The sequence below is a fragment of the Lampetra fluviatilis genome, chromosome 22, assembly GCF_964198595.1.
Source record: "Lampetra fluviatilis chromosome 22, kcLamFluv1.1, whole genome shotgun sequence".
Lineage (NCBI taxonomy): Eukaryota > Metazoa > Chordata > Hyperoartia > Petromyzontiformes > Petromyzontidae > Lampetra > Lampetra fluviatilis.
The window spans coordinates 7,881,630-7,898,450 of NC_136296.1; the positions used below are offsets into that span (position 1 = coordinate 7,881,630).

Consider the following 16,821-nt stretch of genomic DNA (forward strand, 5'->3'; position numbering starts at 1 on the left):
AACTGCACACAAAGACAAAGATCTCCCGTGTAGCCTTAACAGACTGTTGGGGCAAGTGCTGTTAGCGAGCACCTATGAAGGCCGGAACGGTACACGAGGGGGTGGGTGGCCAGCACCACGCCCGACCGCCTTTGTCTCCCCAGTGGCGATGTTTACACACCGCACCAAGTACTAAATTGAGGCTGAGTCGACCTAGAGGAGGCCCAGGACAGGTTCATATCGCAGTGTAGCGCTAACCACTACACTACCGCTCCCCACAGATACACTGCACACACACACAGATAGTGTCACACACACTACACACACACACTACACACACACACAGCTTACGTGTCACACACACTACACACACACTGCACACACACACTACACACACACACTACACACACTGCCCACACACACACTACACACACACTGCCCAAACACACTACACACACACACTAGTACACACACTACCCACACACACTACACACACACACCACACACACGACACACACACGACACACACACACACTACACACACTGCACACACACACCCTACACAAACTACACACACACACTACACACACTATACACACTACACAGTACACACACACTACACACACACTACACTACATACCCTACTACACACACACCACACACACACACTATACACACACTACACACACACTACACACACACTACACTACAAACACACCACACACACACTACACACACACACAGCTCGTGTGTCACACACACTACACGCACACACACAGCTCACGTGTCACACACACACTACACACACACTACACACACACACTACACACACCACACACACACGACACACACACACTACACACACTGCACACACACACGACACACACACAATACACACACACTACACACACTGCACACACACACTACACACACACTACACACACACACTACACACACTACACACACTACACACACACACCACACACACACTACAAACACACACTGCACACACACACACACTACAAACACACCACACACACACTACACACACACACAGCTCGTGTGTCACACACACTACACACACACTACACACACCACACACACACATTGCACACACTACACGCACACACACAGCTCACGTGTCACACACACACTACACACACACTACACACACACACTACACACACCACACACACACGACACACACACACTACACACACTGCACAACACACACGACACACACACAATACACACACTCTACACACACTGCACACACACACTGCACACACACACTGCACACACACACTGCACACACACACTGCACACACACTACACACACACACTACACACACTACACACACACCACACACACTACAAACACACAGACTGCACACACACACACATACTGCAAACACACTACACACACCACACACACACTACACACACACCGCTCGTGTGTCACACACTACACACACACCACACACACACACCACACACTACACACACACACTACACACACACACTACACACACACACTACATACACACACACGACGCACACACTACACACACACTACACACACACACCACACTACACACACACACTACACACACACACTACACACACACACTACACACACACACTACACACACACACGACGCAGACACTACACTACACACACACTACACACACACTACACACACACCACACACTACACACATACACTACACACACACACTACACACACTACACACACACACTACACACACACACTACACACACACACTACACACACACTGCACACACACAATACACACACACACTACCACACACACACGACGCACACACACTACACACACTACACACACTGCACACACTACACACACACTACACACACACAGCTCGTGTGTCACACACACACTACACACACACACCACACACACTACACACACACTATACACACACTATACACACACCACACATTATACACACACACTACACACACACTACACAAACTGCACACACACACTGCACACACACACTACACACACACACTACACACACTACACACACTACACACACACCACACACACACACTACACACACACACTGCACACACACACTACACATACACACTACATACACACACTACACACACACACTACACACACACTGCCCACACACACTACACACACACTACACACACACCGCTCGTGTGTCACACACACTACACACACACACCACACACACACTACACACACACACTACACACACACTACACACACACCGCTCGTGTGTCACACACACTACACACACACACCACACACACACTACACACACACACTGCACACACACACTGCACACACACACTACACACACACACTACACACACACACTACACACACACTACACACACACCACACACTACACACACACACTGCACACACACCACACACACACACCACACACACACACACCACACACACACACCACACACACACACCACACACACTACACACACACACTACACACACTACACACACTCGGCGCCGTGTGCCACTCACGGTGAATGTGGCCGGACGGACACTCCTTGTGGACGCACAGAGTCGCCACGGGTCTCTCCCTCCCTCTCTCCTCCTCCTCCCTCACCTCCTCCTCACCTCCTCCTCCCTCCCTCACCTCCTCCTCTCTCTCTCACCTCCTCCTCTCTCTCTCTCTCTCACCTCCTCCTCCTCCTCTCTCTCTCTCTCACCTCCTCCTCCTCGTGCGTCTCCGTCTCGAGGCGAGCCCGAATGCGAGCCGTCTCGCCGCCGCAGTCGCCTGAATCACTCGCCCCCCCCCACCATCCATCCCACACATCCCCCGCCCCACCATCCATCCCACACATCTCCCTACACCCCCACCATCCATCCCACACATCCCCCCCACCATCCATCCCACACATCCCCTCTCCCCACCATCCATCCCACACATCCCCCCACCATCCATCCCACACATCTCCTCCCTGCACCCCCCTCACCATCCCACACCTCTTCCCCCCCCCATCCATCCCACACATCTCCCTACACCCCCACCATCCATCCCACACATCCCCCCCCACCAACCATCCCACACATCTCCTCTCTACCCCCCCCCCCACCATCCATCCCACACATCTCCCTCCCCACCATCCATCCCACACATCTCCTCCCTACCCCCCCCCCCACCATCCATCCCACACATCCCCCCCCCACCATCCATCCCACACATCTCCCTACACCCCCACCATCTATCCCACACATCTTCCTCCGCACGATCCATCCCACACATTTCCCCCCACCATCCATCCCACACATCTTCCCCCACCATCCATCCTACACATCTCCCCCCACCATCCATCCCACACATCTCCCCCCACCATCCATCCCACACATCTTCTCCCACCATCCATCCCACACATCTTCCCCCACCATCCATCCCACACATCTTCCCCCACCATCCATCCCACACATCTCCCCCCCACCATCCATCCCACACATCTCCCCCCCCCACCATCCATCCCAAGCCACTTCCCTCCTCCCTCCCCCACCAGCCCAAGGTGCCCATTGGCTCTCCCGGTAACAATCACTCAGAGAGCAGCCAATCGGAGCCAGCCCCCCTCGTGTGTGTGCTGAATGTGGTGAGTGAGTGTGTGGTGAGTGTGTGCTGAATGTGGTGAGTGAGTGTGTGGTCAGTGTGGTAAGTGTGTGGTGTGTGTGGTGTGTGTGTGCTGAGTGTGGTGAGTGAGTGTGTGGTGAGTGTGTGCTGAGTGTGGTGAGTGAGTGTGTGGTCAGTGTGGTGAGTGTGTGGTGTGTGTGGTGTGTGTGTGCTGAGTGTGGTGAGTGAGTGTGTGGTGAGTGTGTGCTGAGTGTGGTGAGTGAGTGTGTGGTCAGTGTGGTGAGTGTGTGGTGTGTGTGGTGTGTGTGTGCTGAGTGTGGTGAGTGAGTGTGTGGTGAGTGTGTGCTAAATGTGGTGAGTGAGTGTGTGGTCAGTGTTGTGAGTGTGTGGTGTGTGTGGTGTGTGTGTGCTGAGTGTGGTGAGTGAGTGTGTGGTGAGTGTGTGCTGAATGTGGTGAGTGAGTGTGTGGTCAGTGTGGTGAGTGTGTGGTGTGTGTGTGTGCTGAGTGTGGTGAGTGAGTGTGTGGTGAGTGTGTGCTGAGTGTGGTGAGTGAGTGTGTGGTCAGTGTGGTGAGTGAGTGTGTGGTGTGTGTGTGGTGAGTGTGGTGAGTGAGTGTGTGGTGAGTGTGTGCTGAGTGTGGTGAGTGAGTGTGTGGTGAGTGTGTGTGGTGAGTGTGGTGAGTGAGTGTGTGGTGAGTGTGTTGAGTGTGTGCTGAGTGTGTGGTCAGTGTGGTGAGTGTGTGGTGTGTGTGGTGTGTGTGTGCTGAGTGTGGTGAGTGAGTGTGTGGTGAGTGTGTGCTGAGTGTGGTGAGTGAGTGTGTGGTCAGTGTGGTGAGTGTGTGGTGTGTGTGGTGTGTGTGTGCTGAGTGTGGTGAGTGAGTGTGTGGTGAGTGTGTGCTAAATGTGGTGAGTGAGTGTGTGGTCAGTGTGGTGAGTGTGTGGTGTGTGTGGTGTGTGTGTGCTGAGTGTGGTGAGTGAGTGTGTGGTGAGTGTGTGCTGAGTGTGGTGAGTGAGTGTGTGGTCAGTGTGGTGAGTGTGTGGTGTGTGTGGTGTGTGTGTGCTGAGTGTGGTGAGTGAGTGTGTGGTGAGTGTGTGCTAAATGTGGTGAGTGAGTGTGTGGTCAGTGTGGTGAGTGTGTGGTGTGTGTGGTGTGTGTGTGCTGAGTGTGGTGAGTGAGTGTGTGGTGAGTGTGTGCTGAGTGTGGTGAGTGAGTGTGTGGTCAGTGTGGTGAGTGTGTGGTGTGTGTGGTGTGTGTGTGCTGAGTGTGGTGAGTGAGTGTGTGGTGAGTGTGTGCTAAATGTGGTGAGTGAGTGTGTGGTCAGTGTGGTGAGTGTGTGGTGTGTGTGGTGTGTGTGTGCTGAGTGTGGTGAGTGAGTGTGTGGTGAGTGTGTACTGAATGTGGTGAGTGAGTGTGTGGTCAGTGTGGTGAGTGTGTGGTGTGTGTGTGTGCTGAGTGTGGTGAGTGAGTGTGTGGTGAGTGTGTGCTGAGTGTGGTGAGTGAGTGTGTGGTCAGTGTGGTGAGTGAGTGTGTGGTGAGTGTGTGCTGAGTGTGGTGAGTGAGTGTGTGGTGAGTGTGTGTGGTGAGTGTGGTGAGTGAGTGTGTGGTGAGTGTGTTGAGTGTGTGCTGAGTGTGTGGTGAGTGTGGTGAGTGAGGGTGTGGTGAGTGTGCTGAGTGGTGAGTGTGGTGAGTGAGTGAGTAGTGTGTGAGTGAGTGTGTGAGTGAGTGGTGAGTAAGTGTATAGTGAGTGTGTGGTGAGTGTGCGGTGAGTGTGTGGTGAGTGTGTGGTGAGTGGTGAGTGAGTGTGTGGTGAGTGTGTGTGTGGTGAGTTTCGTGAGTGTATGTGTGGTGAGTGAGTGAGTGTGTGGTGAGTGTGTGTGTGGTGAGTTTCGTGAGTGTATGTGTGGTGAGTTTCGTGAGTATATGTGTGGTGAGTGAGTGAGTGTGTGGTGAGTGTGTGTGGTGAGTTTTGTGAGTGTATGTGTGGTTAGTGTATGTGTGGTGAGTGTGTGAGTGAGTGTGTGAGTGAGTGTGTGAGTGAGTGTGTAGTGAGTGTGGTGAGTGTGTGTGTGGTGAGTTTTGTGAGTGTATGTGTGGTTAGTGTATGTGTGGTGAGTGTGTGAGTGAGTGTGTGAGTGAGTGTGTAGTGAGTGTGGTGAGTGTGTGTGTGGTGAGTTTTGTGAGTGTATGTGTGCTGAGTGTATATGTGGTGAGTGAGTGCTGAGTGAGTGGTGAGTGAGTGTGGTGAGTGTACGCGTGGGAGAGCGGTAGTGTAGCGCTATGAACCCGGCAACCTGAGTTCAATTCCCGCTCACGGCCACCAACACCAGTGACGATTATCTGAACCGTTCCTGGGCCTCCCCTAGGTCGACTCAGCCTCAAATGAGTACCTGGTGCGGTGTGTAAACATCGTCACTGGGGAGACAAAGACGGCCGGGCGTGGTGCTGACCACCCACCCCCTCGTGTGCCGTGCCGGCCTTCATATGTGTTCGCTAACAGCACTTGCCCCAACATTCTGTTAAGGCTATACGGGGGATCTTTGTGTACAGGCGTGGGGCACGTCTCCCTCTTAGGTCTACTCAGCCTGAAGTCTTGAGTATCTCTACAACTCTGCCTGTTGTTCTGATTCAGACAACATCACCCCATCGTGTGTGCGTATGTGTGTGATCCTTGGCATGCCATCGTATGTGTCACGTGTTTTTGGGTTGTTGGCCTTAATAGGTACTCACTGACAATACTAACATACACGTAGAGTAGAACCCCGCTTAACAACCACCCCTGTGAACGACTGATGGCTTAACGATGAGGCTCCATAGAGCCCAATATGTTCACTTAATGATGACCCCTGTGAACGACGGGCTGTTGTAGGTAGAGTAATTATTCATTAACGCATGAAATGAACCATGTTTATTTTAATAGCATGTGTTTTATAATGTTGTTAGTATCTTTACGTATTAATGTACATTGTTTAGATGTTAGAAAGTAGGTTTTTTTGGAGGGAAAGGGGTAAATTTCGATGCTATCGGGAACGAATTAAGCCCTTTAAGGGGCCGGCCATAAATGACGTCACGCGATTTTGGATGATTTTTGACCCCCTCCCCTCACTCGTCACACGGCGTCACAAAAAGTCAGACCCCCCCCCCCCTCAAATATGACGTCACAAAGCTCTGCCCCACCCCCCCAAAATAAAACATGCTTCAAATCGCTTTAAACTATTGTCATTGTAGTGCGTATTAAATGTGGCGCTGCACTCTGATGTTGTAGGAGAAAACATTTATTAAAAAGTATATTTAATTAAGTAGAACGTGTTGTCTATATCTATTTAAAGTTGCGCATTTTCATGTGACGTCACATTTCTCCCCCCCCCTCCCTCGTCACACATCGTCACAAGTGTCTGACCCCCGCCCCCCCCCCCTAGGTGCGTGACGTCATTAATGGACGGCCCCTTTAGTGCATTTCCTATACTCGCTTAACGACCAAATCACTTGTGGATCCAATCGCCTTCGTTAAGAGGGGATCTACTCTACTGCATTGCGAATTCTCTCTGATTGTGCCATTCTAAAATGTACTATTAGTTTTTTCGGTAAAGTCACGTAGGTAAAAAATAAAATTTAAATTAATACAAATAAAAGAATATTATTATAAAATAATATTATTATTTTATTTTAATAATAATATTATTTTATTTTTATTAATTTTAATTTCTTTACCGAAAAAACTTAGAGTATGAATCCTTGCAGTCACGAAAGCTTCAAATCTAGAATTCCAAAATGTATTCATTAGAACTCGCAGTGAGATGCGAGATCAGATTGATACAACTTTGGGTCACATTTAAATCAATGAAACACCTTCCTGCTATTAAACTTAGTCTTGTTTGGGCACACACTTTCAGGATGTTAGTGAAAACCTGACGAACGCGTACCATCTGTGTCAGTGTGTGTGTGGATCTGCGTGTCTGTTGGTGTTATGCCCGAGTGTGAGTGTTCAGAGCGTTTGGTGAGTGGTTATTGCACACTACGCTGCGAACCTGCTGCCAACATGAGTTCGACTCACGGCCACGGCTAAAACCAATGGGTGAGTCATATCTAAACTGTTAATGCTACCCCCTCCCTCTGATGCTGCTAATCCTGCATAATGCATGGGCATAATATGACTTTGAAACCCCCCCGCCCACCTCCTACGCATTTCCCATAAATATGCAAAATTCCTCTTGATATGCTAATTATTTTGTCAAGGCGCTCTTCTTCCACCTCCAACCCAGCTTATATATACGCTCCAAGCTTGGCAGTGTTTCATTCTTCACCTGAAGACGGCTGCTTGCGTCGTGGCCGAAACGTCGTGAGAATTGTATTTTATTACGTTTTATTTTTATTATTTTATTACTTCCCTTCTATGTGACTTTACCGAAAGAACCAAGAAGATGCATCCCTGCAGTCACGAAAGCTTTAAATCGAAGTCTAAACTGTTGTTGGGCCCTCCGCTATGTTGACTCAACCTTAACTAAGCACTGTCTATGTACATAAACGCCGGGGAGACAACGGTGGCCAGGCATAGTTCTGGCTCCACCACCTTAATTCGCGAAAGATCCCTGTCCCCCTGTGATGATAAACGGAGTAAATCGGTATGTGTGTGAGAGAGAGAGAGAGCATTTTATATACTTGTCCACGTATTGTGTTGACGTAAGAAAGGGGGATTGTGTGTGTGTGTGTGTCTTTGTCTGTGAGCCTACAGGGAGCAATCAAAGTGGTCCCTGATGCTCGCTTGTGTGGTTAACAACGCTGACGAGGTCCCGTCAATGGGACGCTTTGTTTTTAACATTGGGGTCCCAGTATTCCTTCTCTCGCCTCTCTCCTTTTATTTTTAACACGCCAAGTGCCGGAAATCACAAATACATCACGGGACAGAAGAACAGCGATTCACTTAAAATATTTACATTTGATCTTTTTTTCTCTCTCTCCCAATGTCATCCTTAAATTTCGATTTAAAGCTTTCGTGACTGCAGGGATTCATCTTCTTGGTTCTTTCGGTAAAGTCACGTAGAATTGAAATAATACAATAATAAAAATAAAACATAATAAAATAATTCTCACGACGTGAGAATTATTCTGAGTCTGAATGACAAGCCCCAGACTGTCTCCTCGACAGACCTGTTCTCCACCTGAGGACGGCTACTTGCGTTGTGGCCGAAACGTCGTGAGAATTATTTTATTATGTTTTATTTTTATCATTCTATTATTTAAATTCTACGTGACTTTACCGAAAGAACCAAGAAGATGTCATCCTTATTTCGGATGTCGGCATCGTTGTGGTAAAAAAACGAAGTCTCTGTCCGAAACTCTCCCAGAGGCCTGCATCACTCCTCGTGTGTTCGACAACGACCCGCGTTATAGAGATATCACACATCTACTTTCGAGGTGGCTTCAAGTAATCCACACTGCAAGTTATCCACACTGTTGGCATTACACTTTCCCATGTGGCTTGCGGGATACACTATTTGCCACGTGTCAGTCAAACCAATATTTGATAATTCTCAGGGATATAACGTTTGTTTTGCGTGTGCTAAATTAAGGGCAAACAACCTAACTTCATGTGATATTTATGGCGTCCTTTTTGCCAGTATCCAAAATGATGAAAAATAAAAAAAAAAGTTTTACGCCCTTCTACCGAAAAATCAAAGTTGATTTTACCCTTTATGCCAGAAAGGGTAAAATCCTATTCTTATGTTTCATCAAAATTAATGCACTTTGGTAAACCCAGTTTTAATTACGGTCAGCTGTAAGCAGGACTTTAACCCAGCAAGTGAGCGATGCCGGTTCCGTCTGCTGACCCATAGGCCACCAGTTCACTTCGGTTTGTTTTGTTTTGCAAATCGAATTATTTGAACATGCTCTGTAAGCAGTGTATGTTGAAATATGGGTGAGCACGCGTGTAGCCTGTAACTTTGAATCGATCGCAAAGCTGAAAATGTCGATTTAATTTTCGATTTAAAGCTTTCGTGACTGCAGGGATTCACTAGAATTGAAAATTTATATTTTTATCAAGTCACGTAGAATGGAAATAATAAAATAAAAAAAATGAAACATTATAAAATACAATTCTCACGACGTTTCGGCCACAACGCAAGCAGCCGTCCTCAGGTGAAAACCAGGTCTGTCGAGGCGACAGCGTCTGAATGAAACAGCACCATGCTTGGAGCATATATTTAAGCTGGGTTGGAAGGGGGGGAAAGGGCGCCTTCCAACCCAGCTTAAATATATGCTCCAAGCATGGTGCTGTTTCATTCAGACGCTGTCTCCCCGACAGACCTGTTCTTCACCTGAGGACGGCTGCTTGCATTGTGGCCGAAACGTCGTGAGAATTATTTTATTATGTTTTATTTTTATTATTTTATTACTTCCCTTCTGCATGACTTTACCGAAAGAACCAAGAAGATGAATCCCTACAGTCACGAAAGCTTTAAATCGAAACATACTGGACTGATGAGTTCGAATAAAAATGAAACCGGCCCACAGTTTAGTAATAGGGTTTTACCCTTTCAACTGGTACAAAAACTGACACCTTTATGCAAGGCATCATGTTTGCAATAACCACAACACAAGCAGTCAAAATGCAAACAAAAAGAAACAACTCTGATGATGATAATGATATGCACTGTCCTTGAAGTTGATTGGTCCACACCCGAGACAGATTTTCTTATCTTATTTATTTATTTACCGACGTGACTTTATCGAAAAACCCAAAGGGTATGGACCTTTGCAGTCACGAAAACTTCAAATCTAGAACTTGACAATCGTGTCAAGGAAAGTGTCCCAAATGAAACCCGAAGTGTTTTTATTTTCTGCTTTTCCGAGCGTGAAAAGATTTCGTGGCAAATTAGCATGACCCACCTTTGAATGGCGAAGGCGGGCGAGTTGACTTGGGTTTACGGCTCGATCCAATCCAATCATCGACACCGGTTAAAGAAGCCTTATCAGATCATTGGGAACAGAACGTGGCTAAATCCCCAAAAGGGGTCATTAGGGCTGGTTGTTGTGTTTGTTTCTGTTCAACCCTCGTGTGTTTTCACGCGCACTGAGCCAAGAACCCAGAAGCGGTGACCTGGGGCGAGGTGAGGACATTACAGGGCCAGACAAACCAAGATTAACAACACTGCCTTGAAAAGAAATAAACAATGTCGGGGAAAAGTCCCTTCTTCACAGCACATAGGGCAGAGAGGTAAAGTTGTACTTTTTTTATTTTGAAGGCAGGTGTTAGTAGTTATTATAACGATGTGATCGTGTGATCACTGACAACAGAGTACCAACAGCATAATTAGTTTGAACCAAGATTATGATCAAATCACTCTGAATGTGCCCTATCTGATCTCGGAAGATGCGCAGCAGGTTTAAGCCTGTTCAGTGCGCTGATAGAAGACTACTTGGTAGTTACTGTGCCTAGTGTTGAGTTTATGAGTACTTGTTGATGATTGAAGTGTTTGCCTGTTGCTAGCTATTCTTAGATAACTATTTGAATACCAATAAAAAACTAACTGGTAATCAGAAAACTTTTACAATTGAATTCTTGTTCGGTCACGGGGCGCAAGGATACATTCTACACTTTATACTCTTTGTTTTTTTCGGTAAAGTCACGTAGGTAAAACAATCAATAAAATAAATGAAAACAACTAAATTAAATCACGACGTTTCGGAGGAAACACAAGCTTCCTTCATCAGTTGTAAAAAAGACACAGCAAAATAACTGTACAGTTATAATAACTGTCGTGATTTAATTTAATTGTTTTCATTTATTTTATTTTATTGATTCTTTTACCTACGTGGCTTTACCGAAAAAAAACAAAGAGTATGAATCCTTGCAGTCACGAAAACTTCAAATCTAGAATTCTACACTTTATCAATCTGGGCCTCTATTCAAGCGTTGAAATGCGCTGTTTTTTTCTGGAAGACTTTGCTGATTTTTCCTGAATTTTTCTGTTGCGCGTAGTCACTTTGAAAATGTTTCTTGTTCATGTTTGTGTTTGTTGCGGTTGCACCCGAGTCAAAAGCCGCATGGTTCACAGGACCATACCTAATAAATGAAACTGAACTGTGCTATGAAGACGGTCCATTTCCCGAAACATCACCCGTTGTATATATTTTTTCCCCCTTTTAAGGCCACGCAGTGTTACTGTTGTCGAATCTGTTGAATTTCAGGTGTTGTAGATTTTGGCCTGCGAGGTGGCGATACGAGTGCGGTAAAGCAGTGGTTTTAAAAATAAACAAAACGAATCTGTCTTGTGCAGGGCCTTCGAGTGCCAACCTGCGCACAGGCACGGAGCAGATGGGATTTCTGGGGCCGACCCAACGCAATTCCCGAGAGGGGTTTGGGCCGTTGTGTGCTCTCAGGCGTTGTGTGTTGGTGGCTGCTGCCCATGTGACTCGACGACAAGGACGCACAGAAGGCTTCTTGTGAATCACCAGCAACGTGTCTGCAGAGGCCCAGGTTGAACATTTAAAATATATATATGAGAAGGCAATAAATTATATGCAGCGATGTAGGCGTCCACAGGCGCACAAAGCCAGCTTTTGATCTGCGATCGAGGGATCTTTCTGCATTCAAAGACCTTTCAGTTTATTCTTCATTGTTACTCGTCCTACGCAGCATGTGTCTGCGTGCGTCAGTGTCTGTTTGTGTGTGTCCCAGTGTCTGTTTGTGTGTGTGCCAGTGTCTGTTTGTGTGTGTGCCAGTGTCTGTTTGTGTGTGTGCCAGTGTCTGTTTGTGTGTGTGCCAGTGTCTGTTTGTGTGTGTCCCAGTGTCTGTGTGTGTGTCCCAGTGTCTGTGTGTGTGTGCCAGTGTCTGTTTGTGTGTGCCAGTGTCTGTTTGTGTGTGTGCCAGTGTCTGTTTGTGTGTGTGCCAGTGTCTGTTTGTGTGTGTCCCAGTGTCTGTTTGTGTGTGTGCCAGTGTCTGTTTGTGTGTGTGCCAGTGTCTGTTTGTGTGTGTGCCAGTGTCTGTTTGTGTGTGTGCCAGTGTCTGTTTGTGTGTGTGCCAGTGTCTGTTTGTGTGTGTGCCAGTGTCTGTTTGTGTGTGTCCCAGTGTCTGTGTGTGTGTCCCAGTGTCTGTGTGTGTGTGCCAGTGTCTGTTTGTGTGTGCCAGTGTCTGTTTGTGTGTGTGCCAGTGTCTGTTTGTGTGTGTGCCAGTGTCTGTTTGTGTGTGTCCCAGTGTCTGTTTGTGTGTGTGCCAGTGTCTGTTTGTGTGTGTGCCAGTGTCTGTTTGTGTGTGTGCCAGTGTCTGTTTGTGTGTGTGCCAGTGTCTGTTTGTGTGTGTGCCAGTGTCTGTGTGTGTGTGTGCCAGTGTCTGTTTGTGTGTGTGCCAGTGTCTGTTTGTGTGTGCCAGTGTCTGTTTGTGTGTGTGCCAGTGTCTGTTTGTGTGTGTGCCAGTGTCTGTTTGTGTGTGTCCCAGTGTCTGTTTGTGTGTGTGCCAGTGTCTGTTTGTGTGTGTGCCAGTGTCTGTTTGTGTGTGTGCCAGTGTCTGTTTGTGTGTGTGCCAGTGTCTGTTTGTGTGTGTGCCAGTGTCTGTGTGTGTGTGTGCCAGTGTCTGTTTGTGTGTGTGCCAGTGTCTGTTTGTGTGTGTGCCAGTGTCTGTTTGTGTGTGTGCCAGTGTCTGTTTGTGTGTGTGCCAGTGTCTGTGTGTGTGTGTGCCAGTGTCTGTTTGTGTGTGTGCCAGTGTCTGTTTGTGTGTGTGCCAGTGTCTGTTTGTGTGTGTGCCAGTGTCTGTTTGTGTGTGTGTGCCAGTGTCTGCTTGTGTGTGTGCCAGTGTCTGTTTGTGTGTGTGCCAGTGTCTGTTTGTGTGTGTCCCAGTGTCTGTGTGTGTGTCCCAGTGTCTGTGTGTGTGTGCCAGTGTCTGTTTGTGTGTGCCAGTGTCTGTTTGTGTGTGTGCCAGTGTCTGTTTGTGTGTGTGCCAGTGTCTGTTTGTGTGTGTCCCAGTGTCTGTTTGTGTGTGTGCCAGTGTCTGTTTGTGTGTGTGCCAGTGTCTGTTTGTGTGTGTGCCAGTGTCTGTTTGTGTGTGTGCCAGTGTCTGTTTGTGTGTGTGCCAGTGTCTGTGTGTGTGTGTGCCAGTGTCTGTTTGTGTGTGTGCCAGTGTCTGTTTGTGTGTGTGCCAGTGTCTGTTTGTGTGTGTGCCAGTGTCTGTTTGTGTGTGTGCCAGTGTCTGTGTGTGTGTGTGCCAGTGTCTGTTTGTGTGTGTGCCAGTGTCTGTTTGTGTGTGTGCCAGTGTCTGTTTGTGTGTGTCCCAGTGTCTGTTTGTGTGTGTGTGCCAGTGTCTGTTTGTGTGTGTGCCAGTGTCTGTTTGTGTGTGTGCCAGTGTCTGTTTGTGTGTGTGCCAGTGTGTGTTTGTGTGTGTGCCAGTGTCTGTTTGTGTGTGTGCCAGTGTCTGTTTGTGTGTGTGCCAGTGTCTGTTTGTGTGTGTGCCAGTGTCTGTTTGTGTGTGTGCCAGTGTCTGTTTTGTGTGTGTGCCAGTGTCTGTTTGTGTGTGTGCCAGTGTCTGTTTTGTGTGTGTGCCAGTGTCTGTTTGTGTGTGTGCCAGTGTCTGTTTTGTGTGTGTGCCAGTGTCTGTTTGTGTGTGTGCCAGTGCCTCCCCTAGGTCGACTCAGCCTCAAACGAGTACCTGGTGTGGTTGTCTAACCATCGCCATTGGGGAGACAAAGGCGGCAGGGCGTGGTGCTGGCCACCCACCCCCTCGTGTGCCGTGCCCGCCTTCATAGGTGCTCGCTAACAGCGCTTGCCCCAACCGTATTAATGGCTATGAGTGGTAACTGTGTGTGTGTGTGGGGGGGGGAGGCTCATTAGAACAACAGTGATCCCAGTCGTGAGATGAAGAGTTTAAATCCCAGAGTCAAACCCATGAATCACCATCAACATTGGCATCACCATCAACATTGTCATCACCATCAACATTGGCATCACCATCAACATTGTCATCACCATCAACATTGTCATCACCATCCACATTCATAATCAACGATTTTTGGGTTTAGATCGCGTTATTTATAAATGTGTCGTAACCCTCCACCACCCGACACGGAATTCCTTATAAGGGAAACAAGCACTAACTGATTATTAATGTAGCATAATCACAATAGAACACATTCCAAATGATTACTAATCTACAACTCGCATCGTAACAATAGCCTTATTACTAATCAAGTATATAATTACAATAACCCCCCCCCCCTCAAATCTTTGCACCTGATGAGTTAATGAGTTAATGATGACGTCACCCTGCTGCTGCTCTATATAAGAACGGGAGACACAGCAGAGCCTCACCATTCTGGCGAATTGCCCGATGATGCTGGATGCAATTACCAGCGAAACGTCGTACTCAAATTGTAAATGTTGTGGTTTCACGCTTCAACACACCGGTGGGCTAAAGCAGTGAACTATTTGTTTTTGTCAACGTGACACTTTTTTTTTACTGATTGGCCGTGTCGGGTGGTGGAGGGTTACGACACATTTATAAATAACGCGATCTAAACCCAAAAATCGTTGATTATGAACAATATTGGTCGCGAAAGCCTACGTGTTAAACTGACCATCCACATTGTCATCACCATCAACATTGTCATCACCATCAACATTGTCATCACCATCAACATTGTCATCACCATCAACATTGTCATCACCATCATCATCATCCTTCTGGGGCAGTGAGGGCAGCATCGCCCTGCGAGGCTGCGTCACTTTGTGGGAAGCCAACAGATGCTGATTCCAGGAGGGCCATATGAAGGTGGAATTTCCATCATGAGCTCAGGACCGCCGATGTAGATGAGCGCCTACATTGTTTACGTAAATCTCGACCTATCTTCTAACGGCTGCATTTGGCCATCCGAAATATAACGTACAAAACGGGTATTCTTGGCTGATTTAACAACAACAAAAGCAGTTTGAATGTGGTCTAAGAGACATCTCCGCAATCGGGCGTGATGGAAAGTTCATCAGCCCTCGTGCGGACACGACGCTGCTTGAAAGGATCTCAGGAGTAGTTCTACGATATCGCCTTCTGCGGACCGTTGTCTGCCATGGGGCGATGCGCTGCGGAGTGAAAGTTCCAAGTGGACGTTTCTTCATCTCGTGAGAATGACTGAGATAGCGCAACATGAAGAACGCATTTTGTTGCGTTCTGCCGAAAAACAGCAAATTTGCACGCAAAGATTCCGAGCTTCGGCGCAGAGGCGCGGAATGTCGCGCGACTTCAGACGCTGGCGTTCACGCTCAGAGGGAGATTGTGAACTGATGCTGAAGGGTAGAGCGCATCTGCACGAAGAAGCATCAGGGACGTAGAAGACATGCTTGCGCATAACTGTTGAATTCACTTAAAACATTCATCGCGAACCCTGCGAGTGCTCAAGTCTGGTAATTTTTTTTAAAAATGCATCGTTCCCTTAAAAAAAGAAGCCACCTTAAATAATTTCAATGAAATGTCCTTTCCAAACTTCCCACTTCATATTTACACTGTGTGCGATCATTGCCGATTTCTCAAGGCGAGCCCTGATGACCTTCCTCTGACTTTTTTCCATTCTGTTTTCATTCGCACCTTCAGCGTGCCGTCATCAGTTCTCCTTCCCTGCCCTACAGCCCCGTAGCGTCGGCTATGCACTCCCCCCCCCCCCGTCTCACTGCATGAAAATTCAGCCCTCCCGTGCTAAATTGTCGGTGGCGAGATGTTAACTACCTCGCCTGGTATACAGGAGGTCGTGGTGTTCGATCCATACCCCGACGCCTGCTATATATTTGAATATGGCTGCAGAGTTTGGTAGTACATGTTGTTTACGTCGTTTATTGTAAAAATTCGGTCACAGTTCCTATGACCACTGTTTCATTGCTTTTATGGCTTTATTTTGGTGATTTTCGAAAAGTTTTTTCGGTTTGGCCATGTTTGTTTGTTGTAGTACAGAGTTAGACTGATGGCCTTAATCTAAGTTGTCTTGTGGTTGTTGTTGTTTGACTTGCATCCCACTGGGATTTTTGCACACATTGTTGGTGTACGGTGCATTTTCTGCAATATTTTGCTGTCTTTTCTTTGATTTTCTGTTTGCACATAGTCACTTTAAGATGTTTTCTTGTTCATGTTTTTGTTTTTTTGTTTGTTCCGGTTGCACCCGATTCAAGAGCCGAATGGCTCACAGGGCCATACCTAATAAATTAACATGAACTTCCCGTGGTCGCGTGGATTTTTCT

At 47.5% G+C, this 16,821-nt stretch overlaps 1 protein-coding gene across 4 annotated transcripts in view; it reads right to left on the reverse strand.

Annotated features, from left to right (window-relative positions):
* LOC144938485 (uncharacterized) overlaps positions 1-16,821 on the reverse strand; it is a 93,461-nt gene that overhangs the window by 32,324 nt on the left and 44,316 nt on the right. Inside the window, exon 1 of one of the 4 annotated variants that reach the window (XM_078866337.1) lies at positions 2,732-2,800. The exons of 1 other annotated variant lie outside the window; for it this stretch is intronic. The gene's annotated coding sequence lies outside the window, so the exon portion shown is untranslated. Of the gene's footprint in view, positions 1-2,543; positions 2,647-2,731; positions 2,801-10,684; positions 10,712-16,821 lie in introns of those variants that run through there. 2 more of the 4 variants (XM_078866338.1, XR_013637849.1) reach the window with 2 other exon arrangements.